Source organism: Pseudophryne corroboree, unplaced genomic scaffold (assembly GCF_028390025.1).
Source record: "Pseudophryne corroboree isolate aPseCor3 unplaced genomic scaffold, aPseCor3.hap2 scaffold_724, whole genome shotgun sequence".
Classification (NCBI taxonomy): Eukaryota; Metazoa; Chordata; class Amphibia; order Anura; family Myobatrachidae; genus Pseudophryne; species Pseudophryne corroboree.
In genome coordinates, this window is record NW_026970305.1 from 188,809 (window position 1) to 212,555 (window position 23,747).

General features: G+C 44.4%; 25 non-coding genes and 2 pseudogenes across 25 annotated transcripts; all 27 read left to right on the plus strand.

Annotated features, from left to right (window-relative positions):
• Positions 1 to 4,133: 4,133 nt before the first annotated feature.
• Positions 4,134 to 4,207, plus strand: TRNAN-AUU (transfer RNA asparagine (anticodon AUU)). Its single transcript has one exon. It is a non-coding gene; the product is annotated as a tRNA-Asn (tRNA).
• Positions 4,208 to 8,855: 4,648 nt separating this feature from the next.
• On the plus strand, positions 8,856 to 9,019 carry LOC135040030 (U1 spliceosomal RNA). Its single transcript, XR_010233991.1, has one exon. It is a non-coding gene; the product is annotated as a U1 spliceosomal RNA (small nuclear RNA).
• A 152-nt stretch (positions 9,020 to 9,171) lies between these two features.
• LOC135040042 (U1 spliceosomal RNA) lies at positions 9,172 to 9,313 on the plus strand (annotated as a pseudogene).
• A 692-nt stretch (positions 9,314 to 10,005) lies between these two features.
• On the plus strand, positions 10,006 to 10,169 carry LOC135040014 (U1 spliceosomal RNA). Its single transcript, XR_010233976.1, has one exon. It is a non-coding gene; the product is annotated as a U1 spliceosomal RNA (small nuclear RNA).
• Positions 10,170 to 10,321: 152 nt separating this feature from the next.
• LOC135040039 (U1 spliceosomal RNA) lies at positions 10,322 to 10,484 on the plus strand. The gene has a single exon (XR_010234000.1). It is a non-coding gene; the product is annotated as a U1 spliceosomal RNA (small nuclear RNA).
• A 665-nt stretch (positions 10,485 to 11,149) lies between these two features.
• Positions 11,150 to 11,313, plus strand: LOC135040015 (U1 spliceosomal RNA). The gene has a single exon (XR_010233977.1). It is a non-coding gene; the product is annotated as a U1 spliceosomal RNA (small nuclear RNA).
• A 152-nt stretch (positions 11,314 to 11,465) lies between these two features.
• On the plus strand, positions 11,466 to 11,628 carry LOC135040032 (U1 spliceosomal RNA). Its single transcript, XR_010233993.1, has one exon. It is a non-coding gene; the product is annotated as a U1 spliceosomal RNA (small nuclear RNA).
• A 671-nt stretch (positions 11,629 to 12,299) lies between these two features.
• Positions 12,300 to 12,463, plus strand: LOC135040016 (U1 spliceosomal RNA). The gene has a single exon (XR_010233978.1). It is a non-coding gene; the product is annotated as a U1 spliceosomal RNA (small nuclear RNA).
• Positions 12,464 to 12,615: 152 nt separating this feature from the next.
• LOC135040040 (U1 spliceosomal RNA) lies at positions 12,616 to 12,778 on the plus strand. Its single transcript, XR_010234001.1, has one exon. It is a non-coding gene; the product is annotated as a U1 spliceosomal RNA (small nuclear RNA).
• A 672-nt stretch (positions 12,779 to 13,450) lies between these two features.
• LOC135040027 (U1 spliceosomal RNA) lies at positions 13,451 to 13,614 on the plus strand. The gene has a single exon (XR_010233988.1). It is a non-coding gene; the product is annotated as a U1 spliceosomal RNA (small nuclear RNA).
• A 152-nt stretch (positions 13,615 to 13,766) lies between these two features.
• On the plus strand, positions 13,767 to 13,908 carry LOC135040047 (U1 spliceosomal RNA; annotated as a pseudogene).
• A 692-nt stretch (positions 13,909 to 14,600) lies between these two features.
• LOC135040025 (U1 spliceosomal RNA) lies at positions 14,601 to 14,764 on the plus strand. The gene has a single exon (XR_010233986.1). It is a non-coding gene; the product is annotated as a U1 spliceosomal RNA (small nuclear RNA).
• Positions 14,765 to 14,916: 152 nt separating this feature from the next.
• LOC135040031 (U1 spliceosomal RNA) lies at positions 14,917 to 15,079 on the plus strand. The gene has a single exon (XR_010233992.1). It is a non-coding gene; the product is annotated as a U1 spliceosomal RNA (small nuclear RNA).
• Positions 15,080 to 15,750: 671 nt separating this feature from the next.
• Positions 15,751 to 15,914, plus strand: LOC135040024 (U1 spliceosomal RNA). Its single transcript, XR_010233985.1, has one exon. It is a non-coding gene; the product is annotated as a U1 spliceosomal RNA (small nuclear RNA).
• Positions 15,915 to 16,066: 152 nt separating this feature from the next.
• LOC135040035 (U1 spliceosomal RNA) lies at positions 16,067 to 16,229 on the plus strand. Its single transcript, XR_010233996.1, has one exon. It is a non-coding gene; the product is annotated as a U1 spliceosomal RNA (small nuclear RNA).
• Positions 16,230 to 16,900: 671 nt separating this feature from the next.
• Positions 16,901 to 17,064, plus strand: LOC135040022 (U1 spliceosomal RNA). Its single transcript, XR_010233983.1, has one exon. It is a non-coding gene; the product is annotated as a U1 spliceosomal RNA (small nuclear RNA).
• Positions 17,065 to 17,216: 152 nt separating this feature from the next.
• Positions 17,217 to 17,379, plus strand: LOC135040033 (U1 spliceosomal RNA). The gene has a single exon (XR_010233994.1). It is a non-coding gene; the product is annotated as a U1 spliceosomal RNA (small nuclear RNA).
• Positions 17,380 to 18,050: 671 nt separating this feature from the next.
• LOC135040029 (U1 spliceosomal RNA) lies at positions 18,051 to 18,214 on the plus strand. The gene has a single exon (XR_010233990.1). It is a non-coding gene; the product is annotated as a U1 spliceosomal RNA (small nuclear RNA).
• Positions 18,215 to 18,366: 152 nt separating this feature from the next.
• On the plus strand, positions 18,367 to 18,529 carry LOC135040041 (U1 spliceosomal RNA). The gene has a single exon (XR_010234002.1). It is a non-coding gene; the product is annotated as a U1 spliceosomal RNA (small nuclear RNA).
• A 671-nt stretch (positions 18,530 to 19,200) lies between these two features.
• LOC135040017 (U1 spliceosomal RNA) lies at positions 19,201 to 19,364 on the plus strand. Its single transcript, XR_010233979.1, has one exon. It is a non-coding gene; the product is annotated as a U1 spliceosomal RNA (small nuclear RNA).
• Positions 19,365 to 19,516: 152 nt separating this feature from the next.
• LOC135040037 (U1 spliceosomal RNA) lies at positions 19,517 to 19,679 on the plus strand. The gene has a single exon (XR_010233998.1). It is a non-coding gene; the product is annotated as a U1 spliceosomal RNA (small nuclear RNA).
• A 671-nt stretch (positions 19,680 to 20,350) lies between these two features.
• On the plus strand, positions 20,351 to 20,514 carry LOC135040023 (U1 spliceosomal RNA). Its single transcript, XR_010233984.1, has one exon. It is a non-coding gene; the product is annotated as a U1 spliceosomal RNA (small nuclear RNA).
• Positions 20,515 to 20,666: 152 nt separating this feature from the next.
• LOC135040038 (U1 spliceosomal RNA) lies at positions 20,667 to 20,829 on the plus strand. Its single transcript, XR_010233999.1, has one exon. It is a non-coding gene; the product is annotated as a U1 spliceosomal RNA (small nuclear RNA).
• A 671-nt stretch (positions 20,830 to 21,500) lies between these two features.
• On the plus strand, positions 21,501 to 21,664 carry LOC135040028 (U1 spliceosomal RNA). The gene has a single exon (XR_010233989.1). It is a non-coding gene; the product is annotated as a U1 spliceosomal RNA (small nuclear RNA).
• Positions 21,665 to 21,816: 152 nt separating this feature from the next.
• LOC135040034 (U1 spliceosomal RNA) lies at positions 21,817 to 21,979 on the plus strand. The gene has a single exon (XR_010233995.1). It is a non-coding gene; the product is annotated as a U1 spliceosomal RNA (small nuclear RNA).
• Positions 21,980 to 22,650: 671 nt separating this feature from the next.
• Positions 22,651 to 22,814, plus strand: LOC135040018 (U1 spliceosomal RNA). Its single transcript, XR_010233980.1, has one exon. It is a non-coding gene; the product is annotated as a U1 spliceosomal RNA (small nuclear RNA).
• Positions 22,815 to 22,966: 152 nt separating this feature from the next.
• LOC135040046 (U1 spliceosomal RNA) lies at positions 22,967 to 23,129 on the plus strand. The gene has a single exon (XR_010234006.1). It is a non-coding gene; the product is annotated as a U1 spliceosomal RNA (small nuclear RNA).
• The last annotated feature ends 618 nt before the right edge of the window (positions 23,130 to 23,747 follow it).

Sequence of the window (23,747 nt, forward strand, 5' to 3'; positions counted from 1 at the left end):
CAAGGTGATATCTAATTAGCACACAGGTAAGGAATTAAGAAAATCTTTATTTAAGGGTGAAGATGTTTCTCACAAAATTGTTGACCCAATGCAACATTGAAATTCAAGCTGGAAAGATGATTTTAATATATCACTTGTACATTTTGTATTGCTCTTCTGGTGACAATGTAGTTTGTTTTTGTCAATTACCATTTTAATAATAGGGTAAAGAAAATGAAGTGGATTTTTGAAAGAAAGCAATACTGTCAATATACTATTAAAACAAATTAAAATGGTAAAAGTTATTGTACTTTAAGTAAAAATAAAAGAGACAAAATATCAATCCCAGTTTTGGATTACTTTAATTAACAAAAAAAAAAATGCATATAGCAGAGGATAGTTTCAATCTGCCTACCTCTGGGTTATGGGCCCAGCATGCTTCCATTGCAGTACTCTGCTGCACATGTAAGTTCAAGAGATCCTGAAGCACTCACTCATCATGGGAAAGTACCAATGTGTTTCTTCGTTGGTTGATGGAAGAAACATCTTACAAAAACTCTCCAGATTATTGACTTTTGAAAGTTTTTCTAGGAAACGTTTTAGATGAATGCTTATTAGCCTTTGTCAGTATGGACTTTTGCAAAGTGTCTCTGTGGCGCAATCAGTTAGTATGTACGGCTATTAACCATAAGGTTGGTGGTTCAATCCCACCCAGGGACCTAATTGACCTTGTTATCAGATTTTTGTGATCTTTAAGTAGACAAGTCAAAATTTCAAACCCCCTGTTATGGTGTAGGGTACCTGGCCTTCTCTGATGTAATCAGAGTTAGATTTGATTCAGTGATTTTATAAAAACAGCTAGGAAGCACAATTTAGCAGTGGGTTGCAGAGAAAAAAAATATGCTGGCAGAAAAATCCAATTGAGTGATTAAACAGCTCTTTATTTTCTGGCTTTATTTTTATGCTAACAAATTTGTTCTCTGAAAAGTGTCCACAAAGCCAAGTCTCTGATTAACACCTTTGTAAGGATGGTTTTTCACCTATTACTAAATTAAACTTGCTTCATTGGAAAGGCAGCAAGATGCATCCTCATTTCAATGTCTACTGAATTAATACAGGTTGACACCAGGAAACATTAACGCCACTGCATCCTTGCTGCTTTCTCTTGTGGAAGTCTGTTTAATGTGAAAACAAGGTGATATCTAATTAGCACACAGGTAAGGAATTAAGAAAATCTTTATTTAAGGGTGAAGATGTTTCTCACAAAATCGTTGCCCCAATGCATCATTGAAATTCAAGCTGGAAAGATGATTTTAATATATCACTTGTACATTTTGTATTGCTCTTCTGGTGACAATGTAGTTTGTTTTTGTCAATTACCATTTTAATAATAGGGTAAAGAAAATTAAGTGGATTTTTGAAAGAAAACAATACTGTCAATATACTATTAAAACAAATTAAAATGGTAAAAGTTATTGTACTTTAAGTAAAAATAAAAGAGCCAAAATATCAATCCCAGTTTTGGATTACTTTAATTAACAAACAAAAAAATGCATATAGCAGAGGATAGTTTCAATCTGCCTACCTCTGGGTTATGGGCCCAGCATGCTTCCATTGCTGTACTCTGCTGCACATGTAAGTGCAAGAGATCCTGAAGCACTCACTCATCATGGGAAAGTACCAATGTGTTTCTTCGTTGGTTGATGGAAGAAACATCTTACAAAAACTCTCCAGATTATTAACTTTTGAAAGTTTTTCTAGGAAACGTTTTAGATGAATGCTTATTAGCCTTTGTCAGTATGTGCTTTTGAAAAAGTGTCTCTGTGGCGCAATCAGTTAGTGTGTACGGCTATTAACCAAAAGGTTGGTGGTTCAATCCCACCCAGGGACCTAATTGACCTTGTTATCAGATTTTGGTGATCTTTAAGTAGACAAGTCAAATTTCATACCCCCTGTTATGGTGTAGGGTACCTGGCCTTCTCTGATGTAATCAGAGTTAGATTTGATTCAGTGATTTTATAAAAACAGCTAGGAAGCACAATTTAGCAGTGGGTTGCAGAGAAAAAAAATATGCTGGCAGAAAAATCCAATTGAGTGATTAAACAGCTCTTCATTTTCTGGCTTTATTTTTATGCTAACAAATTTGTTCTCTGAAAAGTGTCCACAAAGCCAAGTCTCTGATTAACACCTTTGTAAGGATGGTTTTTCACCTATTACTAAATTAAACTTGCTTCATTGGAAAGGCAGCAAGATGCATCCTCATTTCAATGTCTACTAAAATAATACAAGTTGACACCAGGAAACATTAACGCCACTGCATCCTTGCTGCTTTCTCATGTGGAAGTCTGTTTAATATGAAAACAAGGTGATATCTAATTAGCACACAGGTAAGGAATTAAGAAAATCTTTATTTAAGGGTGAAGATGTTTCTCACAAAATCGTTGCCCCAATGCATCATTGAAATTCAAGCTGGAAATGTGATTTTAATATATCACTTGTACATTTTGTATTGCTCTTCTGGTGACAATGTAGTTTGTTTTTGTCAATTACCATTTTAATAATAGGGTAAAGAAAATGAAGTGGATTTTTGAAAGAAAACAATACTGTCAATATACTATTAAAACAAATTAAAATGGTAAAAGTTATTGTACTTTAAGTAAAAATAAAAGAGACAAAATATCAATCCCAGTTTTGGATTACTTTAATTAACAAAAAAAAAATGCATATAGCAGAGGATAGTTTCAATCTGCCTACCTCTGGGTTATGGGCCCAGCATGCTTCCATTGCAGTACTCTGCTGCACATGTAAGTTCAAGAGATCCTGAAGCACTCACTCATCATGGGAAAGTACCAATGTGTTTCTTCGTTGGTTGATGGAAGAAACATCTTACAAAAACTCTCCAGATTATTGACTTTTTAAAGTTTTTCTAGGAAACGTTTTAGATGAATGCTTATTAGCCTTTGTCAGTATGGACTTTTGCAAAGTGTCTCTGTGGCGCAATCAGTTAGTATGTACGGCTATTAACCAAAAGGTTGGTGGTTCAATCCCACCCAGGGACCTAATTGACCTTGTTATCAGATTTTGGTGATCTTTAAGTAGACAAGTCAAAATTTCAAACCCCCTGTTATGGTGTAGGGTACCTGGCCTTCTCTGATGTAATCAGAGTTAGATTTGATTCAGTGATTTTATAAAAACAGCTAGGAAGCACAATTTAGCAGTGGGTTGCAGAGAAAAAAAATATGCTGGCAGAAAAATCCAATTGAGTGATTAAACAGCTCTTTATTTTCTGGCTTTATTTTTATGCTAACAAATTTGTTCTCTGAAAAGTGTCCACAAAGCCAAGTCTCTGATTAACACCTTTGTAAGGATGGTTTTTCACCTATTACTAAATAAAACTTGCTTCATTGGAAAGGCAGCAAGATGCATCCTCATTTCAATGTCTACTGAAATAATACAGGTTGACACCAGGAAACATTAACGCCACTGCATCCTTGCTGCTTTCTCATGTGGAAGTCTGTTTAATGTGAAAACAAGGTGATATCTAATTAGCACACAGGTAAGGAATTAAGAAAATCTTTATTTAAGGGTGAAGATGTTTCTCACAAAATCGTTGCCCCCATGCATCATTGAAATTCAAGCTGGAAAGATGATTTTAATATATCACTTGTACATTTTGTATTGCTCTTCTGGTGACAATGTAGTTTGTTTTTGTCAATTACCATTTTATTATAGGGTAAAGAAAATTAAGTGGATTTTTGAAAGAAAACAATACTGTCAATATACTATTAAAACAAATTAAAATGGTAAAAGTTATTGTACTTTAAGTAAAAATAAAAGAGCCAAAATATCAATCCCAGTTTTGGATTACTTTAATTAACAAACAAAAAAATGCATATAGCAGAGGATAGTTTCAATCTGCCTACCTCTGGGTTATGGGCCCAGCATGCTTCCATTGCAGTACTCTGCTGCACATGTAAGTGCAAGAGATCCTGAAGCACTCACTTATCATGGGAAAGTACCAATGTGTTTCTTCGTTGGTTGATGGAAGAAACATCTTACAAAAACTCTCCAGATTATTGACTTTTTAAAGTTTTTCTAGGAAACGTTTTAGATGAATGCTTATTAGCCTTTGTCAGTATGGACTTTTGCAAAGTGTCTCTGTGGCGCAATCGGTTAGTGTGTTTGGCTATTAACCAAAAGGTTGGTGGTTCAATCCCACCCAGGGACGTAATTAACCTTGTGATCAGATTTTGGTGATATTTAAGTAGACAAGTCAAAATTTCAAACCTCCTCTTATGGTGTAGGGTACATGGCCTTCTCTGATGTAATCAGAGTTAGATTTGATTCAGTGATTTTATAAAAAACAGCTAGGAAGCACAATTTAGCAGTGGGTTGCAGAGAAAAAAAATATGCTGGCAGAAAAATCCAATCGAGTGATTAAACAGCTCTTCATTTTCTGGCTTTATTTTTATGCTAACAAATTTGTTCTCTGAAAAGTGTCCACAAAGCCAAGTCTCTGATTAACACCTTTGTAAGGATGGTTTTTCACCTATTACTAAATTAAACTTGCTTCATTGGAAAGGCAGCAAGATGCATCCTCATTTCAATGTCTACTGAAATAATACAAGTTGACACCAGGAAACATTAATGCCACTGCATCCTTGCTGCTTTCTCATGTGGAAGTCTGTTTAATGTGAAAACAAGGTGATATCTAATTAGCACACAGGTAAGGAATTAAGAAAATCTTTATTTAAGGGTGAAGATGTTTCTCACAAAATTGTTGACCCAATGCAACATTGAAATTCAAGCTGGAAAGATGATTTTAATATATCACTTGTACATTTTGTATTGCTCTTCTGGTGACAATGTAGTTTGTTTTTGTCAATTACCATTTTAATAATAGGGTAAAGAAAATGAAGTGGATTTTTGAAAGAAAGCAATACTGTCAATATACTATTAAAACAAATTAAAATGGTAAAAGTTATTGTACTTTAAGTAAAAATAAAAGAGACAAAATATCAATCCCAGTTTTGGATTACTTTAATTAACAAAAAAAAAAAATGCATATAGCAGAGGATAGTTTCAATCTGCCTACCTCTGGGTTATGGGCCCAGCATGCTTCCATTGCAGTACTCTGCTGCACATGTAAGTTCAAGAGATCCTGAAGCACTCACTCATCATGGGAAAGTACCAATGTGTTTCTTCGTTGGTTGATGGAAGAAACATCTTACAAAAACTCTCCAGATTATTGACTTTTGAAAATTTTTCTAGGAAACGTTTTAGATGAATGCTTATTAGCCTTTGTCAGTATGGACTTTTGCAAAGTGTCTCTGTGGCGCAATCAGTTAGTATGTACGGCTATTAACCATAAGGTTGGTGGTTCAATCCCACCCAGGGACCTAATTGACCTTGTTATCAGATTTTTGTGATCTTTAAGTAGACAAGTCAAAATTTCAAACCCCCTGTTATGGTGTAGGGTACCTGGCCTTCTCTGATGTAATCAGAGTTAGATTTGATTCAGTGATTTTATAAAAACAGCTAGGAAGCACAATTTAGCAGTGGGTTGCAGAGAAAAAAAATATGCTGGCAGAAAAATCCAATTGAGTGATTAAACAGCTCTTTATTTTCTGGCTTTATTTTTATGCTAACAAATTTGTTCTCTGAAAAGTGTCCACAAAGCCAAGTCTCTGATTAACACCTTTGTAAGGATGGTTTTTCACCTATTACTAAATTAAACTTGCTTCATTGGAAAGGCAGCAAGATGCATCCTCATTTCAATGTCTACTGAATTAATACAGGTTGACACCAGGAAACATTAACGCCACTGCATCCTTGCTGCTTTCTCTTGTGTAAGTCTGTTTAATGTGAAAACAAGGTGATATCTAATTAGCACACAGGTAAGGAATTAAGAAAATCTTTATTTAAGGGTGAAGATGTTTCTCACAAAATCGTTGCCCCAATGCATCATTGAAATTCAAGCTGGAAAGATGATTTTAATATATCACTTGTACATTTTGTATTGCTCTTCTGGTGACAATGTAGTTTGTTTTTGTCAATTACCATTTTAATAATAGGGTAAAGAAAATTAAGTGGATTTTTGAAAGAAAACAATACTGTCAATATACTATTAAAACAAATTAAAATGGTAAAAGTTATTGTACTTTAAGTAAAAATAAAAGAGCCAAAATATCAATCCCAGTTTTGGATTACTTTAATTAACAAACAAAAAAATGCATATAGCAGAGGATAGTTTCAATCTGCCTACCTCTGGGTTATGGGCCCAGCATGCTTCCATTGCTGTACTCTGCTGCACATGTAAGTGCAAGAGATCCTGAAGCACTCACTCATCATGGGAAAGTACCAATGTGTTTCTTCGTTGGTTGATAGAAGAAACATCTTACAAAAACTCTCCAGATTATTGACTTTTTTAAGTTTTTCTAGGAAACGTTTTAGATGAATGCTTATTAGCATTTGTCAGTATGTACTTTTGCAAAGTGTCTCTGTGGCGCAATCAGTTAGTGTGTACGGCTGTTAACCAAAAGGTTGGTGGTTCAATCCCACCCAGGGACGTAATTGACCTTGTTATCAGATTTTGGTGATCTTTAAGTAGACAAGTCAAATTTCATACCCCCTGTTATGGTGTAGGGTACCTGGCCTTCTCTGATGTAATCAGAGTTAGATTTGATTCAGTGATTTTATAAAAACATCTAGGAAGCACAATTTAGCAGTGGGTTGCAGAGAAAAAGAAATATGCTGGCAAAAAAATCAAATTGCGTGATTAAACAGCTCTTCATTTTCTGGCTTTATTTTTATGCTAACAAATTTGTTCTCTGAAAAGTGTCCACAAAGCCAAGTCTCTGATTAACACCTTTGTAGGGATGGTTTTTCACCTATTACTAAATTAAACTTGCTTCATTGGAAAGGCAGCAAGATGTATCCTCATTTCAATGTCTACTGAAATAATACAGGTTGACACCAGGAAACATTAACGCCACTGCATCCTTGCTGCTTTCTCATGTGGAAGTCTGTTTAATGTGAAAACAAGGTGATATCTAATTAGCACACAGGTAAGGAATTAAGAAAATCTTTATTTAAGGGTGAAGATGTTTCTCACAAAATTGTTGACCCAATGCATCATTGAAATTCAAGCTGGAAAGATGATTTTAATATATCACTTGTACATTTTGTATTGCTCTTCTGGTGACAATGTAGTTTGTTTTTGTCAATTACCATTTTAATAATAGGGTAAAGAAAATGAAGTGGATTTTTGAAAGAAAACAATACTGTCAATATACTATTAAAACAAATTAAAATGGTAAAAGTTATTGTACTTTAAGTAAAAATAAAACAGACAAAATATCAATCCCAGTTTTGGATTACTTTAATTAACAAACAAAAAAATGCATATAGCAGAGGATAGTTTCAATCTGCCTACCTCTGGGTTATGGGCCCAGCATGCTTCCATTGCAGTACTCTGCTGCACATGTAAGTTCAAGAGATCCTGAAGCACTCACTCATCATGGGAAAGTACCAATGTGTTTCTTCGTTGGTTGATGGAAGAAACATCTTACAAAAACTTTCCAGATTATTGACTTTTTAAAGTTTTTCTAGGAAACGTTTTAGATGAATGCTTATTAGCCTTTGTCAGTATGGACTTTTGCAAAGTGTCTCTGTGGCGCAATCAGTTAGTATGTACGGCTATTAACCAAAAGGTTGGTGGTTCAATCCCACCCAGGGACCTAATTGACCTTGTTATCAGATTTTGGTGATCTTTAAGTAGACAGTCAAAATTTCATACCCCCTTTTATGGTGTAGGGTACCTGGCCTTCTCTGATGTAATCAGAGTTAGATTTGATTCAGTGATTTTATAAAAACAGCTAGGAAGCACAATTTAGCAGTGGGTTGCAGAGAAAAAAAATATGCTGGCAGAAAAATCCAATTGAGTGATTAAACAGCTCTTTATTTTCTGGCTTTATTTTTATGCTAACAAATTTGTTCTCTGAAAAGTGTCCACAAAGCCAAGTCTCTGATTAACACCTTTGTAAGGATGGTTTTTCACCTATTACTAAATTAAACTTGCTTCATTGGAAAGGCAGCAAGATGCATCCTCATTTCAATGTCTACTGAAATAATACAGGTTGACACCAGGAAATATTAACGCCACTGCATCCTTGCTGCTTTCTCATGTGGAAGTCTGTTTAATGTGAAAACAAGGTGATATCTAATTAGCACACAGGTAAGGAATTAAGAAAATCTTTATTTAAGGGTGAAGATGTTTCTCACAAAATCGTTGCCCCAATGCATCATTGAAATTCAAGCTGGAAAGATGATTTTAATATATCACTTGTACATTTTGTATTGCTCTTCTGGTGACAATGTAGTTTGTTTTTGTCAATTACCATTTTAATAATAGGGTAAAGAAAATGAAGTGGATTTTTGAAAGAAAACAATACTGTCAATATACTATTAAAACAAATTAAAATGGTAAAAGTTATTGTACTTTAAGTAAAAATAAAAGAGACAAAATATCAATCCCAGTTTTGGATTACTTTAATTAACACAAAAAAAATGCATATAGCAGAGGATAGTTTCAATCTGCCTACCTCTGGGTTATGGGCCCAGCATCACTGTATGCAAATCCGTCTTCTGCAGACCTTCCCCCAGGAATGCTTGTACTAGTTGTTGCATTTGGTTTGTTGTTTGGGGGTGCTTCAGTATTAGGCAGCCTTCTGCCCTCCCATGTTCATTTGAAAATATGTGTTCTCCCTGCAGTTGTTGTCCCCAGATGAGAGTTCCCTTGTGCTGCCTCAGTTGAATCGCCTTTACTTGACAGAGATGTGCCTGAGCAGCGGCCCTCCCCAGCCCTATCCCAAATCATACTTATTTTGCATAGGAGATATCATGGTCATGAAGATTGTTCTCCCAGGGTGAGGTTCATTCATTGCATTCTGGGTATGATGACCCCTGTGATTTCCCCAAATATGGGAAACTCGACTGCATTATTTGTGGTAGTGGGGGACTGTGTTTGTGCTTTCCTCTGGTCAGCTCTGGTAAAAGTCAGATTTCTTTGTCTCAGATCTTCCTCTAGCCTTGTTCTTCTTTCGAGAGTTCCCTTGTGCTGCCTCAGTTGGATCTCCTTCACTTGACAGGGGGGTGCCCGAGCAGCGACCCTCCCCAGCTCTAGCCCAACTCCTACTTACCTGCCAGGTGAGATACTATGATCAGGAAGGTGCTTCTCCCAGGGCAAGGCTCACCCATTGCACTCTGGGTGTGCTGCCCCTTTGATTTCCCCAAATGTGGGACACTTGACTGCATAATTTGTGTTTCCCCTGGTCGGCTCTCATATAATTCAGATCTCTTTGTCTCAGGTCTCTCTTCAGCCTAGTTTGCTGTCTGTTTCCACTTCTCTTTTCTTGAGCCGCTCCCTTCTATGCCCTTGCACACTAGCCTGACTTCTCCCATCTGCTTACTTTGTGCCTTCCAACGCACAATGCGAACTACAGGTAGTGCTGCAGGGCCCACACCCTTTTACTTGCCTTACAGAGCAGCTCTGGAGCTGTTACAGTGCCCAGCTGCTGCAAGAAATCAGCTTGAATGCTTCAGGGGCTGGGGCATAGCCAACATGAGCCCCACACCGAAGGAGGGTGGAGGTGTTTAATGCGAACTAGGGGTCATCCAAGCGCCGCAAAAGGCCGCCATGCCCTGCATGCCCCTTTTCTCTTTTCATATGCAGACGAGGGTTGAAGCCAACTTTGACCCACTGCTTGGATGACATCACCATATGCAAATCCATCTGCTGCAGGCCTTCCCCCAGGAATGCTTGCACTAGTTGTTGCATTTGGTTTGTTGTTTGGGGGTGCTTCAGTATTAGGCAGCCTTCTGCCCTCCCATGTTCATCTGAAAATATGTGTTCTCCCTGCAGTTGTTGTCCCCAGATGAGAGTTCCCTTGTGGTGCCTCAGTTGAATCTCCTTTACTTGACAGAGATGTGCCTGAGCAGCGGCCCTCCCCAGCCCTATCCCAAATCATACTTATTTTGCATAGGAGATACCATGGTCATGAAGATTGTTCTCCCAGGGTGAGGTTCATTCATTGCATTCTGGGTATGCTGACCCCTGTGATTTCCCCAAATGTGGGAAACTCGACTGCATTATTTGTGGTAGTGGGGGACTGTGTTTGTGCTTTCCTCTGGTCAGCTCTGGTAAAAGTCAGATTTCTTTGTCTCAGATCTTCCTCTAGCCTTGTTCTTCTTTCGAGAGTTCCCTTGTGCTGCCTCAGTTGGATCTCCTTCACTTGACAGGGGGGTGCCCGAGCAGCGACCCTCCCCAGCTCTAGCCCAACTCCTACTTACCTGCCAGGTGAGATACTATGATCATGAAGGTGCTTCTCCCAGGGCAAGGCTCATCCATTGCACTCTGGGTGTGCTGCTCCTGTGATTTCCCCAAATGTGGGAAACTTGACTGCATAATTTGTGTTTCCACTGGTCGGCTTTCATATAATTCAGATCTCTTTGTCTCAGGTCTCTCTCCAGCCTAGTTTGCTGTCTGTTTCCACTTCTTTTTTTTTGAGCCCCTCCCTTCTATACCCTTGTGCACTATCCTGACTTCTACTCCTGTCTGCTTACTTTGTGCCTTCCAATGCACAATGCAAACTACAGGTAGTGCTGCAGGGCCCACAACCTTTTACTTGCCTTACAGAGCAGCTCTGGAGCTGTTACAGTGCCAAGCTGCTGCAAGAAATCAGCTTGAATGCTGGGGCATTGCCAATATGAGCCCCACACCGAAGGATGGTGGGGGTGTTTAATGCGAACTAAGGGTCATCCAAGCGCCGCAAAAGGCCGCCATGCCCTGCATACCCCTTTTCTCTTTTCATATGCAGATGAGGGTTCCAGCCAACTTTGGCCCACTGCTTGGATGACATCACTGTATGCAAATCCGTCTTCTGCAGACCTTCCCCCAGGAATGCTTGTACTAGTTGTTGCATTTGGTTTGTTGTTTGGGGGTGCTTCAGTATTAGGCAGCCTTCTGCCCTCCCATGTTCATTTGAAAATATGTGTTCTCCCTGCAGTTGTTGTCCCCAGATGAGAGTTCCCTTGTGCTGCCTCAGTTGAATCTCCTTTACTTGACAGAGATATGCCTGAGCAGCGGCCCTCCCCAGCCCTATCCCAAATCATACTTATTTTGCATAGGAGATACCATGGTCATGAAGATTGTTCTCCCAGGGTGAGGTTCATTCATTGCATTCTGGGTATGCTGACCCCTGTGATTTCCCCAAATGTGGGAAACTCGACTGCATTATTTGTGGTAGTGGGGGACTGTGTTTGTGCTTTCCTCTGGTCAGCTCTGGTAAAAGTCAGATTTCTTTGTCTCAGATCTTCCTCTAGCCTTGTTCTTCTTTCGAGAGTTCCCTTGTGCTGCCTCAGTTGGATCTCCTTCACTTGACAGGGGGGTGCCCGAGCAGTGACCCTCCCCAGCTCTAGCCCAACTCCTACTTACCTGCCAGGTGAGATACTATGATCAGGAAGGTGCTTCTCCCAGGGCAAGGCTCACCCATTGCACTCTGGGTGTGCTGCTCCTGCGATTTCCCCAAATGTGGGACACTTGACTGCATAATTTGTGTTTCCTCTGGTCGGCTCTCGTATAATTCAGATCTCTTTGTCTCAGGTCTCTCTCCAGCCTAGTTTGCTGTCTGTTTCCACTTCTCTTTTCTTGAGCCGCTCCCTTCTATGCCCTTGCGCACTATCCTGACTTCTCCCGTCTGCTTACTTTGTGCCTTCCAACGCACAATGCGAACTACAGGTAGTGCTGCAGGGCCCACACCCTTTTAGTTGCCTTACAGAGCAGCTCTGGAGCTGTTACAGTGCCCAGCTGCTGCAAGAAATCAGCTGGAATGCTTCAGGGGCTGGGGCATTGCCAACATGAGCCCCACACCGAAGGAGGGTGGGGGTGTTTAATGCGAACTGAGGGTCATCCAAGCGCCGCAAAAGGCCGCCATGCCCTGCATACCCCTTTTCTCTTTTCATATGCAGATGAGGGTTCCAGCCAACTTTGGCCCACTGCTTGGATGACATCACTGTATGCAAATCCGTCTTCTGCAGACCTTCCCCCAGGAATGCTTGTACTAGTTGTTGCATTTGGTTTGTTGTTTGGGGGTGCTTCAGTATTAGGCAGCCTTCTGCCCTCCCATGTTCATTTGAAAATATGTGTTCTCCCTGCAGTTGTTGTCCCCAGATGAGAGTTCCCTTGTGCTGCCTCAGATGAATCTCCTTTACTTGACAGATATATGCCTGAGCAGCGGCCCTCCCCAGCCCTATCCCAAATCATACTTATTTTGCATAGGAGATACCATGGTCATGAAGATTGTTCTCCCAGGGTGAGGTTCATTCATTGCATTCTGGGTATGCTGACCCCTGTGATTTCCCCAAATGTGGGAAACTCGACTGCATTATTTGTGGTAGTGGGGGACTGTGTTTGTGCTTTCCTCTGCTCAGCTCTGGTAAAAGTCAGATTTCTTTGTCTCAGATCTTCCTCTAGCCTTGTTCTTCTTTCGAGAGTTCCCTTGTGCTGCCTCAGTTGGATCTCCTTCACTTGACAGGGGGGTGCCCTAGCAGCGACCCTCCCCAGCTCTAGCCCAACTCCTACTTACCTGCCTGGTGAGATATTATGATCAGGAAGGTGCTTCTCCCAGGGCAAGGCTCACCCATTGCACTCTGGGTGTGCTGCTCCTGCGATTTCCCCAAATGTGGGGCACTTGACTGCATAATTTGTGTTTCCTCTGGTCGGCTCTCGTATAATTCAGATCTCTTTGTCTCAGGTCTCTCTCCAGCCTAGTTTGCTGTCTGTTTCCACTTCTCTTTTCTTGAGCCGCTCCCTTCTATGCCCTTGCGCACTATCCTGACTTCTCCCGTCTGCTTACTTTGTGCCTTCCAACGCACAATGCGAACTACAGGTAGTGCTGCAGGGCCCACACCCTTTTACTTGCCTTACAGAGCAGCTCTGGAGCTGTTACAGTGCCCAGCTGCTGCAAGAAATCAGCTTGAATGCTTCAGGTGCTGGGGCATAGCCAACATGAGCCCCACACCGAAGGAGGGTGGAGGTGTTTAATGCGAATTAGGGGTCATGCAAGCGCCGCAAAAGGCCGCCATGCCCTGCACATCCCTTTTTTCTTTTCATATGCAGACGAGGGTTGAAGCCAACTTTGACCCACTGCTTGGATGACATCACCATATGCAAATCCATCTGCTGCAGGCCTTCCCCCAGGAATGCTTGCACTAGTTGTTGCATTTGGTTTGTTGTTTTTTGGGTGCTTCAGTATTAGGCAGCCTTCTGCCCTCCCATGTTCATCTGAAAATATGTGTTCTCCCTGCAGTTGTTGTCCCCAGATGAGAGTTCCCTTGTGCTGCCTCAGTTGAATCGCCTTTACTTGACAGAGATGTGCCTGAGCAGCGGCCCTCCCCAGCCCTATACCAAATCATACTTATTTTGCATAGGAGATATCATGGTCATGAAGATTGTTCTCCCAGGGTGAGGTTCATTCATTGCATTCTGGGTATGATGACCCCTGTGATTTCCCCAAATGTGGGAAACTCGACTGCATTATTTGTGGTAGTGGGGGACTGTGTTTGTGCTTTCCTCTGGTCAGCTCTGGTAAAAGTCAGATTTCTTTGTCTCAGATCTTCCTCTAGCCTTGTTCTTCTTTCGAGAGTTCCCTTGTGCTGCCTCAGTTGGATCTCCTTCACTTGACAGGGGGGTGCCCGAGCAGCGACCCTCCCCAGCTCTAGCCCAACTCCTACTTACCTGCCAGGTGAGATACTATGATGATGTAGGTGCTTCTCCCAGGGCAAGGCTCACCCATTGCACTCTGGGTGTGCTGCCCCTTTGATTTCCCCAAATGTGGGAAACTTGACTGCATAATTTGTGTTTCCCCTGGTCGGCTCTCATATAATTCAGATCTCTTTGTCTCAGGTCTCTCTTCAGCCTAGTTTGCTGTCTGTTTCCACTTCTCTTTTCTTGAGCCGCTCCCTTCTATGCCCTTGCGCACTATCCTGACTTCTCCCATCTGCTTACTTTGTGCCTTCCAACGCACAATGCGAACTACAGGTAGTGCTGCAGGGCCCACACCCTTTTACTTGCCTTACAGAGCAGCTCTGGAGCTGTTACAGTGCCCAGCTGCTGCAAGAAATCAGCTTGAATGCTTCAGGGGCTGGGGCATAGCCAACATGAGCCCCACACCGAAGGAGGGTGGAGGTGTTTAATGCGAACTAGGGGTCATCCAAGCGCCGCAAAAGGCCGCCATGCCCTGCACGCCCCTTTTCTCTTTTCATATGCAGATGAGGGTTGAAGCCAACTTTGACCCACTGCTTGGATGACATCACCATATGCAAATCCATCTGCTGCAGGCCTTCCCCCAGGAATGCTTGTACTAGTAGTTGCATTTGGTTTGTTGTTTGGGGGTGCTTCAGTATTAGGCAGCCTTCTGCCCTCCCATGTTCATCTGAAAATATGTGTTCTCCCTGCAGTTGTTGTCCCCAGATGAGAGTTCCCTTGTGCTGCCTCAGTTGAATCTCCTTTACTTGACAGAGATGTGCCTGAGCAGCGGCCCTCCCCAGCCCTATCCCAAATCATACTTATTTTGCATAGGAGATACCATGGTCATGAAGATTGTTCTCCCAGGGTGAGGTTCATTCATTGCATTCTGAGTATGCTGACCCCTGTGATTTCCCCAAATGTGGGAAACTCGACTGCATTATTTGTGGTAGAGGGGGACTATGTTTGTGCTTTCCTCTGGTCAGCTCTGTTAAAAGTCAGATTTCTTTGTCTCAGATCTTCCTCTAGCCTTGTTCCTCTTTCGAGAGTTCCCTTGTGCTGCCTCAGTTGGATCTCCTTCACTTGACAGGGGGGTTCCCGAGCAGCGACCCTCCCCAGCTCTAGCCCAACTCCTACTTACCTGCCAGGTGAGATACTATGATCATGAAGGTGCTTCTCCCAGGGCAAGGCTCACCCATTGCACTCTGGGTGTGCTGCTCCTGCAATTTCCCCAAATGTGGGACACTTGACTGCATAATTTGTGATTCCTCTGGTCGGCTCTCGTATAATTCAGATCTCTTTGTCTCAGGTCTCTCTCCAGCCTAGTTTGCTGTCTGTTTCCACTTCTCTTTTCTTGAGCCGCTCCCTTCTATGCCCTTGCGCACTATCCTGACTTCTCCCATCTGCTTACTTTGTGCCTTCCAACGCACAATGCATACTACAGGTAGTGCTGCAGGGCCCACACCCTTTTACATGCTTTACAGAACAGCTCTGGAGCTGTTACAGTGCCCAGCTGCTGCAAGAAATCATCTTGAATGCTTCAGGGGCTGGGGCATAGCCAACATGAGCCCCACACCGAAGGAGGGTGGAGATGTTTAATGCGAATTAAGGGTCATCCAAGCGCCACAAAAGGACGCCATGCCCTGCACATCCCTTTTTTCTTTTCATATGCAGACGAGGGTTGAAGCCAACTTTGACCCACTGCTTGGATGACATCACCATATGCAAATCCATCTGCTGCAGGCCTTCCCCCAGGAATGCTTACACTAGTTGTTGCATTTGGTTTGTTGTTTGGGGGTGCTTCAGTATTAGGCAGCCTTCTGCCCTCCCATGTTCATCTGAAAATATGTGTTCTCCCTGCAGTTGTTGTCCCCAGATGAGAGTTCCCTTGTGCTGCCTCAGTTGAATCTCCTTTACTTGACAGAGATGTGCCTGAGCAGCGGCCCTCCCCAGCCCTATCCCAAATCATACTTATTTTGCATAGGAGATACCATGGTCATGAAGATTGTTCTCCCAGGGTGAGGTTCATTCATTGCATTCTGGGTATGCTGACCCCTGTGATTTCCCCAAATGTGGGAAACTCGACTGCATTATTTGTGGTAGTGGGGGACTGTGTTTGGGCTTTCCTCTGCTCAGCTCTGGTAAAAGTCAGATTTCTTTGTCTCAGATCTTCCTCTAGCCTTGTTCTTCTTTCGAGAGTTCCCTTGTGCTGCCTCAGTTGGATCTCCTTCACTTGACAGGGGGGTGCCCGAGCAGCGACCCACCCCAGCTCTAGCCCAACTCCTACTTACCTGCCAGGTGAGATACTATGATCAGGAAGGTGCTTCTCCCAGGGCAAGGCTCACCCATTGCACTCTGGGTGTGCTGCTCCTGTGATTTCCCCAAATGTGGGAAACTTGACTGCATAATTTGTGTTTCCTCTGGTCGGCTCTCGTATAATTCAGATCTCTTTGTCTCAGGTCTTTCTCCAGCCTAGTTTGCTGTCTGTTTCCACTTCTCTTTTCTTGAGCCGCTCCCTTCTATGCCCTTGCGCACTATCCTGACCTCTCCCGTCTGCTTACTTTGTGCCTTCCAACGCACAATGCATACTACAGGTAGTGCTGCAGGGCCCACACCCTTTCACATGCTTTACAGAACAGCTCTGGAGCTGTTACAGTGCCCAGCTGCTGCAAGAAATCATCTTGAATGCTTCAGGGGCTGGGGCAAAGCCAACATGAGCCCCACACCGAAGGAGGGTGGAGATGTTTAATGCGAATTAAGGGTCATCCAAGCGCCACAAAAGGACGCCATGCCCTGCACATCCCTTTTTTGTTTTCATATGCAGACGAGGGTTGAAGCCAACTTTGACCCACTGCTTGGATGACATCACCATATGCAAATCCATCTGCTGCAGGCCTTCCCCCAGGAATGCTTACACTAGTTGTTGCATTTGGTTTGTTGTTTGGGGGTGCTTCAGTATTAGGCAGCCTTCTGCCCTCCCATGTTCATCTGAAAATATGTGTTCTCCCTGCAGTTGTTGTCCCCAGATGAGAGTTCCCTTGTGCTTCCTCAGTTGAATCTCCTTTACTTGACAGAGCTGTGCCTGAGCAGCGGCCCTCCCCAGCCCTATCCCAAATCATACTTATTTTGCATAGGAGATACCATGGTCATGAAGATTGTTCTCCCAGGGTGAGGTTCATTCATTGCATTCTGGGTATGCTGACCCCTGTGATTTCCCCAAATGTGGGAAACTCGACTGCATTATTTGTGGTAGTGGGGGACTGTGTTTGTGCTTTCTTCTGGTCAACTCTGGTAAAAGTCAGATTTCTTTGTCTCAGATCTTCCTCTAGCCTTGTTCTTCTTTCGAGAGTTCCCTTGTGCTGCCTCAGTTGGATCTCCTTCACTTGACAGGGGGGTGCCCGAGCAGCGACCCTCCCCAGCTCTAGCCCAACTCCTACTTACCTGCCAGGTGAGATACTATGATCAGGAAGGTGCTTCTCCCAGGGCAAGGCTCACCCATTGCACTCTGGGTGTGCTGCTCCTGCGATTTCCCCAAATGTGGGACACTTGACTGCATAATTTGTGTTTCCTCTGGTCGGCTCTCGTATAATTCAGATCTCTTTGTCTCAGGTCTCTCTCCAGCCTAGTTTGCTGTCTGTTTCCACTTCTCTTTTCTTGAGCCGCTCCCTTCTATGCCCTTGCGCACTATCCTGACTTCTCCCGTCTGCTTACTATGTGCCTTCCAACGCACAATGCGAACTACAGGTAGTGCTGCAGGGCCCACACCCTTTTAGTTGCCTTACAGAGCAGCTCTGGAGCTGTTACAGTGCCCAGCTGCTGCAAGAAATCAGCTTGAATGCTTCAGGTGCTGGGGCATAGCCAACATGAGCCCCACACCTAAGGAGGGTGGAGGTGTTTAATGCGAATTAGGGGTCATGCAAGCGCCGAATAAGGCCGCCATGCCCTGCACATCCCTTTTTTCTTTTCATATGCAGACGAGGGTTGAAGCCAACTTTGACCCACTGCTTGGATGACATCACCATATGCAAATCCATCTGCTGCAGGCCTTCCCCCAGGAATGCTTGCACTAGTTGTTGCATTTGGTTTGTTGTTTGGGGGTGCTTCAGTATTAGGCAGCCTTCTGCCCTCCCATGTTCATCTGAAAATATGTGTTCTCCCTGCAGTTGTTGTCCCCAGATGAGAGTTCCCTTGTGCTGCCTCAGTTGAATCTCCTTTACTTGACAGAGATGTGCCTGAGCAGCGGCCCTCCCCAGCCCTATCCCAAATCATACTTATTTTGCATAGGAGATACCATGGTCATGAAGATTGTTCTCCCAGGGTGAGGTTCATTCATTGCATTCTGGGTATGATGACCCCTGTGATTTCCCCAAATGTGGGAAACTCGACTGCATTATTTGTGGTAGTGGGGGACTGTGTTTGTGCTTTCTTCTGGTCAACTCTGGTAAAAATCAGATTTCTTTGTCTCAGATCTTCCTCTAGCCTTGTTCCTCTTTCGAGAGTTCCCTTGTGCTGCCTCAGTTGGATCTCCTTCACTTGACAGGGGGGTACCCGAGCAGCGACCCTCCCCAGCTCTAGCCCAACTCCTACTTACCTGCCAGGTGAGATACTATGATCATGTAGGTGCTTCTCCCAGGGCAAGGCTCACCCATTGCACTCTGGGTGTGCTGCCCCTGTGATTTCCCCAAATGTGGGAAACTTGACTGCATAATTTGTGTTTCCCCTGGTCGTCTCTCGTATAATTCAGATCTCTTTGTCTCAGGTCTCTCTCCAGCCTAGTTTGCTGTCTGTTTCCACTTCTCTTTTCTTGAGCCGCTCCCTTCTATGCCCTTGCGCACTATCCTGACTTCTCCCGTCTGCTTACTTTGTGCCTTCCAACACACAATGCAAACTACAGGTAGTGCTGCAGGGCCCACACCCTTTTACTTGCCTCACAGAGCAGCTCTGGAGCTGTTACAGTACCCAGCTGCTGCAAGAAATCAGCTTGAATGCTTCAGGGGCTGGGGCATTGCCAACATGAGCCCCACACCGAAGGAGGGTGGAGGTGTTTAATGCGAACTAAGGGTCACCCAAGCGCCGCAAAAGGCCGCCATGCCCTGCACGCCCCTTTTCTCTTTTCATATGCAGACGAGGGTTGAAGCCAACTTTGACCCACTGCTTGGATGGCATTACCATATGCAAATCAATCTGCTGCAGGCCTTCCCCCAGGAATGCTTGCACTAGTTGTTGCATTTGGTTTGTTGTTTGGGGGTGCTTCGGTATTAGGCAGCCTTCTGCCCTCCCATGTTCATCTGAAAATATGTGTTCTCCCTGCAGTTGTTGTCCCCAGATGAGAGTTCCCTTGTGCTGCCTCAGTTGAATCTCCTTTACTTGACAGAGATGTGCCTGAGCAGCGGCCCTCCCCAGCCCTATCCCAAATCATACTTATTTTGCATAGGAGATACCATGGTCATGAAGATTGTTCTCCCAGGGTGAGGTTCATTCATTGCATTCTGGGTATGCTGACCCCTGTGATTTCCCCAAATGTGGGAAACTCGACTGCATTATTTGTGGTAGTGGGGGACTGTGTTTGTGCTTTCCTCTGCTCAGCTCTGGTAAAAGTCAGATTTCTTTGTCTCAGATCTTCCTCTAGCCTTGTTCTTCTTTCGAGAGTTCCCTTGTGCTGCCTCAGTTGGATCTCCTTCACTTGACAGGGGGGTGCCCGAGCAGCGACCCTCCCCAGCTCTAGCCCAACTCCTACTTACCTGCCAGGTGAGATACTATGATCAGGAAGGTGCTTCTCCCAGGGCAAGGCTCACCCATTGCACTCTGGGTGTGCTGCTACTGCGATTTCCCCAAATGTGGGAAACTTGACTGCATAATTTGTGTTTCCTCTGGTCGGCTCTCGTATAATTCAGATCTCTTTGTCTCAGGTCTTTCTCCAGCCTAGTTTGCTGTCTGTTTCCACTTCTCTTTTCTTGAGCCGCTCCCTTCTATGCCCTTGCGCACTATCCTGACCTCTCCCGTCTGCTTACTTTGTGCCTTCCAACGCACAATGCATACTACAGGTAGTGCTGCAGGGCCCACACCCTTTTACATGCTTTAAAGAACAGCTCTGGAGCTGTTACAGTGCCCAGCTGCTGCAAGAAATCATCTTGAATGCTTCAGGGGCTGGGGCATAGCCAACATGAGCCCCACACCGAAGGAGGGTGGAGATGTTTAATGCGAATTAAGGGTCATCCAAGCGCCACAAAAGGACGCCATGCCCTGCACATCCCTTTTTTCTTTTCATATGCAGACGAGGGTTGAAGCCAACTTTGACCCATTGCTTGGATGACATCACCATATGCAAATCCATCTGCTGCAGGCCTTCCCCCAGGAATGCTTACACTAGTTGTTGCATTTGGTTTGTTGTTTGGGGGTGCTTCAGTATTAGGCAGCCTTCTGCCCTCCCATGTTCATCTGAAAATATGTGTTCTCCCTGCAGTTGTTGTCCCCAGATGAGAGTTCCCTTGTGCTGCCTCAGTTGAATCTCCTTTACTTGACAGAGATGTGCCTGAGCAGCGGCCCTCCCCAGCCCTATCCCAAATCATACTTATTTTGCATAGGAGATACCATGGTCATGAAGATTGTTCTCCCAGGGTGAGGTTCATTCATTGCATTCTGGGTATGCTGACCCCTGTGATTTCCCCAAATGTGGGAAACTCGACTGCATTATTTGTGGTAGTGGGGGACTGTGTTTGTGCTTTCTTCTGGTCAACTCTGGTAAAAGTCAGATTTCTTTGTCTCAGATCTTCCTCTAGCCTTGTTCTTCTTTCGAGAGTTCCCTTGTGCTGCCTCAGTTGGATCTCCTTCACTTGACAGGGGGGTGCCCGAGCAGCGACCCTCCCCAGCTCTAGCCCAACTCCTACTTATCTGCCAGGTGAGATACTATGATCAGGAAGGTGCTTCTCCCAGGGCAAGGCTCACCCATTGCACTCTGGGTGTGCTGCTCCTGCGATTTCCCCAAATGTGGGACACTTGACTGCATAATTTGTGTTTCCTCTGGTCGGCTCTCGTATAATTCAGATCTCTTTGTCTCAGGTCTCTCTCCAGCCTAGTTTGCTGTCTGTTTCCACTTCTCTTTTCTTGAGCCGCTCCCTTCTATGCCCTTGCGCACTATCCTGACTTCTCCTGTCTGCTTACTTTGTGCCTTCCAACGCACAATGCGAACTACAGGTAGTGCTGCAGGGCCCACACCCTTTTAGTTGCCTTACAGAGCAGCTCTGGAGCTGTTACAGTGCCCAGCTGCTGCAAGAAATCAGCTTGAATGCTTCAGGTGCTGGGGCATAGCCAACATGAGCCCCACACCTAAGGAGGGTGGAGGTGTTTAATGCGAATTAGGGGTCATGCAAGCGCCGCAAAAGGCCGCCATGCCCTGCACATCCCTTTTTTCTTTTCATATGCAGACGAGGGTTGAAGCCAACTTTGACCCACTGCTTGGATGACATCACCATATGCAAATCCATCTGCTGCAGGCCTTCCCCCAGGAATGCTTGCACTAGTTGTTGCATTTGGTTTGTTGTTTGGGGGTGCTTCAGTATTAGGCAGCCTTCTGCCCTCCCATGTTCATCTGAAAATATGTGTTCTCCCTGCAGTTGTTGTCCCCAGATGAGAGTTCCCTTGTGCTGCCTCAGTTGAATCGCCTTTACTTGACAGAGATGTGCCTGAGCAGCGGCCCTCCCCAGCCCTATCCCAAATCATACTTATTTTGCATAGGAGATATCATGGTCATGAAGATTGTTCTCCCAGGGTGAGGTTCATTCATTGCATTCTGGGTATGATGACCCCTGTGATTTCCCCAAATGTGGGAAACTCGACTGCATTATTTGTGGTAGAGGGGGACTGTGTTTGTGCTTTCCTCTGGTCAGCTCTGGTAAAAGTCAGATTTCTTTGTCTCAGATCTTCCTCTAGCCTTGTTCTTCTTTCGAGAGTTCCCTTGTGCTGCCTCAGTTGGATCTCCTTCACTTGACAGGGGGGTGCCCGAGCAGCGACCCTCCCCAGCTCTAGCCCAACTCCTACTTACCTGCCAGGTGAGATACTATGATCAGGAAGGTGCTTCTCCCAGGGCAAGGCTCACCCATTGCACTCTGGGTGTGCTGCTCCTGCGATTTCCCCAAATGTGGGACACTTGACTGCATAATTTGTGTTTCCTCTGGTCGGCTCTCGTATAATTCAGATCTCTTTGTCTCAGGTCTCTCTCCAGCCTAGTTTGCTGTCTGTTTCCACTTCTCTTTTCTTGAGCCGCTCCCTTCTATGCCCTTGCGCACTATCCTGACTTCTCCCGTCTGCTTACTTTGTGCCTTCCAACGCACAATGCGAACTACAGGTAGTGCTGCAGGGCCCACACCCTTTTACTTGCCTTACAGAGCAGCTCTGGAGCTGTTACAGTGCCCAGCTGCTGCAAGAAATCAGCTTGAATGCTTCAGGTGCTGGGGCATAGCCAACATGAGCCCCACACCTAAGGAGGGTGGAGGTGTTTAATGCGAATTAGGGGTCATGCAAGCGCCGCAAAAGGCCGCCATGCCCTGCACATCCCTTTTTTCTTTTCATATGCAGACGAGGGTTGAAGCCAACTTTGACCCACTGCTTGGATGACATCACCATATGCAAATCCATCTGCTGCAGGCCTTCCCCCAGGAATGCTTGCACTAGTTGTTGCATTTGGTTTGTTGTTTGGGGGTGCTTCAGTATTAGGCAGCCTTCTGCCCTCCCATGTTCATCTGAAAATATGTGTTCTCCCTGCAGTTGTTGTCCCCAGATGAGAGTTCCCTTGTGCTGCCTCAGTTGAATCTCCTTTACTTGACAGAGATGTGCCTGAGCAGCGGCCCTCCCCAGCCCTATCCCAAATCATACTTATTTTGCATAGGAGATACCATGGTCATGAAGATTGTTCTCCCAGGGTGAGGTTCATTCATTGCATTCTGGGTATGCTGACCCCTGTGATTTCCCCAAATGTGGGAAACTCGACTGCATTATTTGTGGTAGTGGGGGACTGTGTTTGTGCTTTCCTCTGGTCAGCTCTGGTAAAAGCCAGATTTCTGTGTCTCAGATCTTCCTCTAGCCTTGTTCTTCTTTCGAGAGTTCTCTTGTGCTGCCTCAGTTGGATCTCCTTCACTTGACAGGGGGGTGCCCGAGCAGCGACCCTCCTCAGCTCTTGCCCAACTCCTACTTACCTGCCAGGTGAGATACTATGATCATGAAGGTGCTTCTCCCAGGGCAAGGCTCACCCATTGCACTCTGTGTGTGCTGCTCCAGCTATTTCCCCAAATGTGGGAAACTCGACTGCATAATTTGTGTTTCCCCTGGTCGGCTCTCGTATAATTCAGATCTCTTTGTCTCAGGTCTCTCTCCAGCCTAGTTTGCTGTCAGTTTCCACTTCTCTTTTCTTGAGCCGCTCCCTTCTATGCCCTTGCGCACTATCCTGACTTCTCCCGTCTGCTTACTTTGTGCCTTCCAGCGCACAATGCGAACTACAGGTAGTGCTGCAGGGCCCACACCCTTTTAGTTGCCTTACAGAGCAGCTCTGGAGCTGTTACAGTGCCCAGCTGCTGCAAGAAATCAGCATGAATGTTCTTCGTTGATTGATGGAAGAAACATCTTACAAAAACTCTCCAGATTATTGACTTTTTAAAGTTTTTCTAGGAAACGTTCTAGATGAATGCTTATTAGCGTTTGTCAGAATGTAAGTTTGCAAAGTGTCTCTGTGGCGCAATCAGTTAGCGTGTTCGGTTATTATCTAAAAGGTTGGTGGTTCAATCCCACCCAGGGACGTAATTTACCTTGTGATCAGATTTTGGTGATCTTAAAGTAGACAAGTCAAAATTTCAAACCCCCTGTTATGGTGTGGGTACCTGGCCTTCCCTGATGTAATCAGAGTTAGATTTGATTCAGTGATTTTATAAAAACAGCTAGGAAGCACAATTTAGCAGTAGGTTGCAGAGAAAAA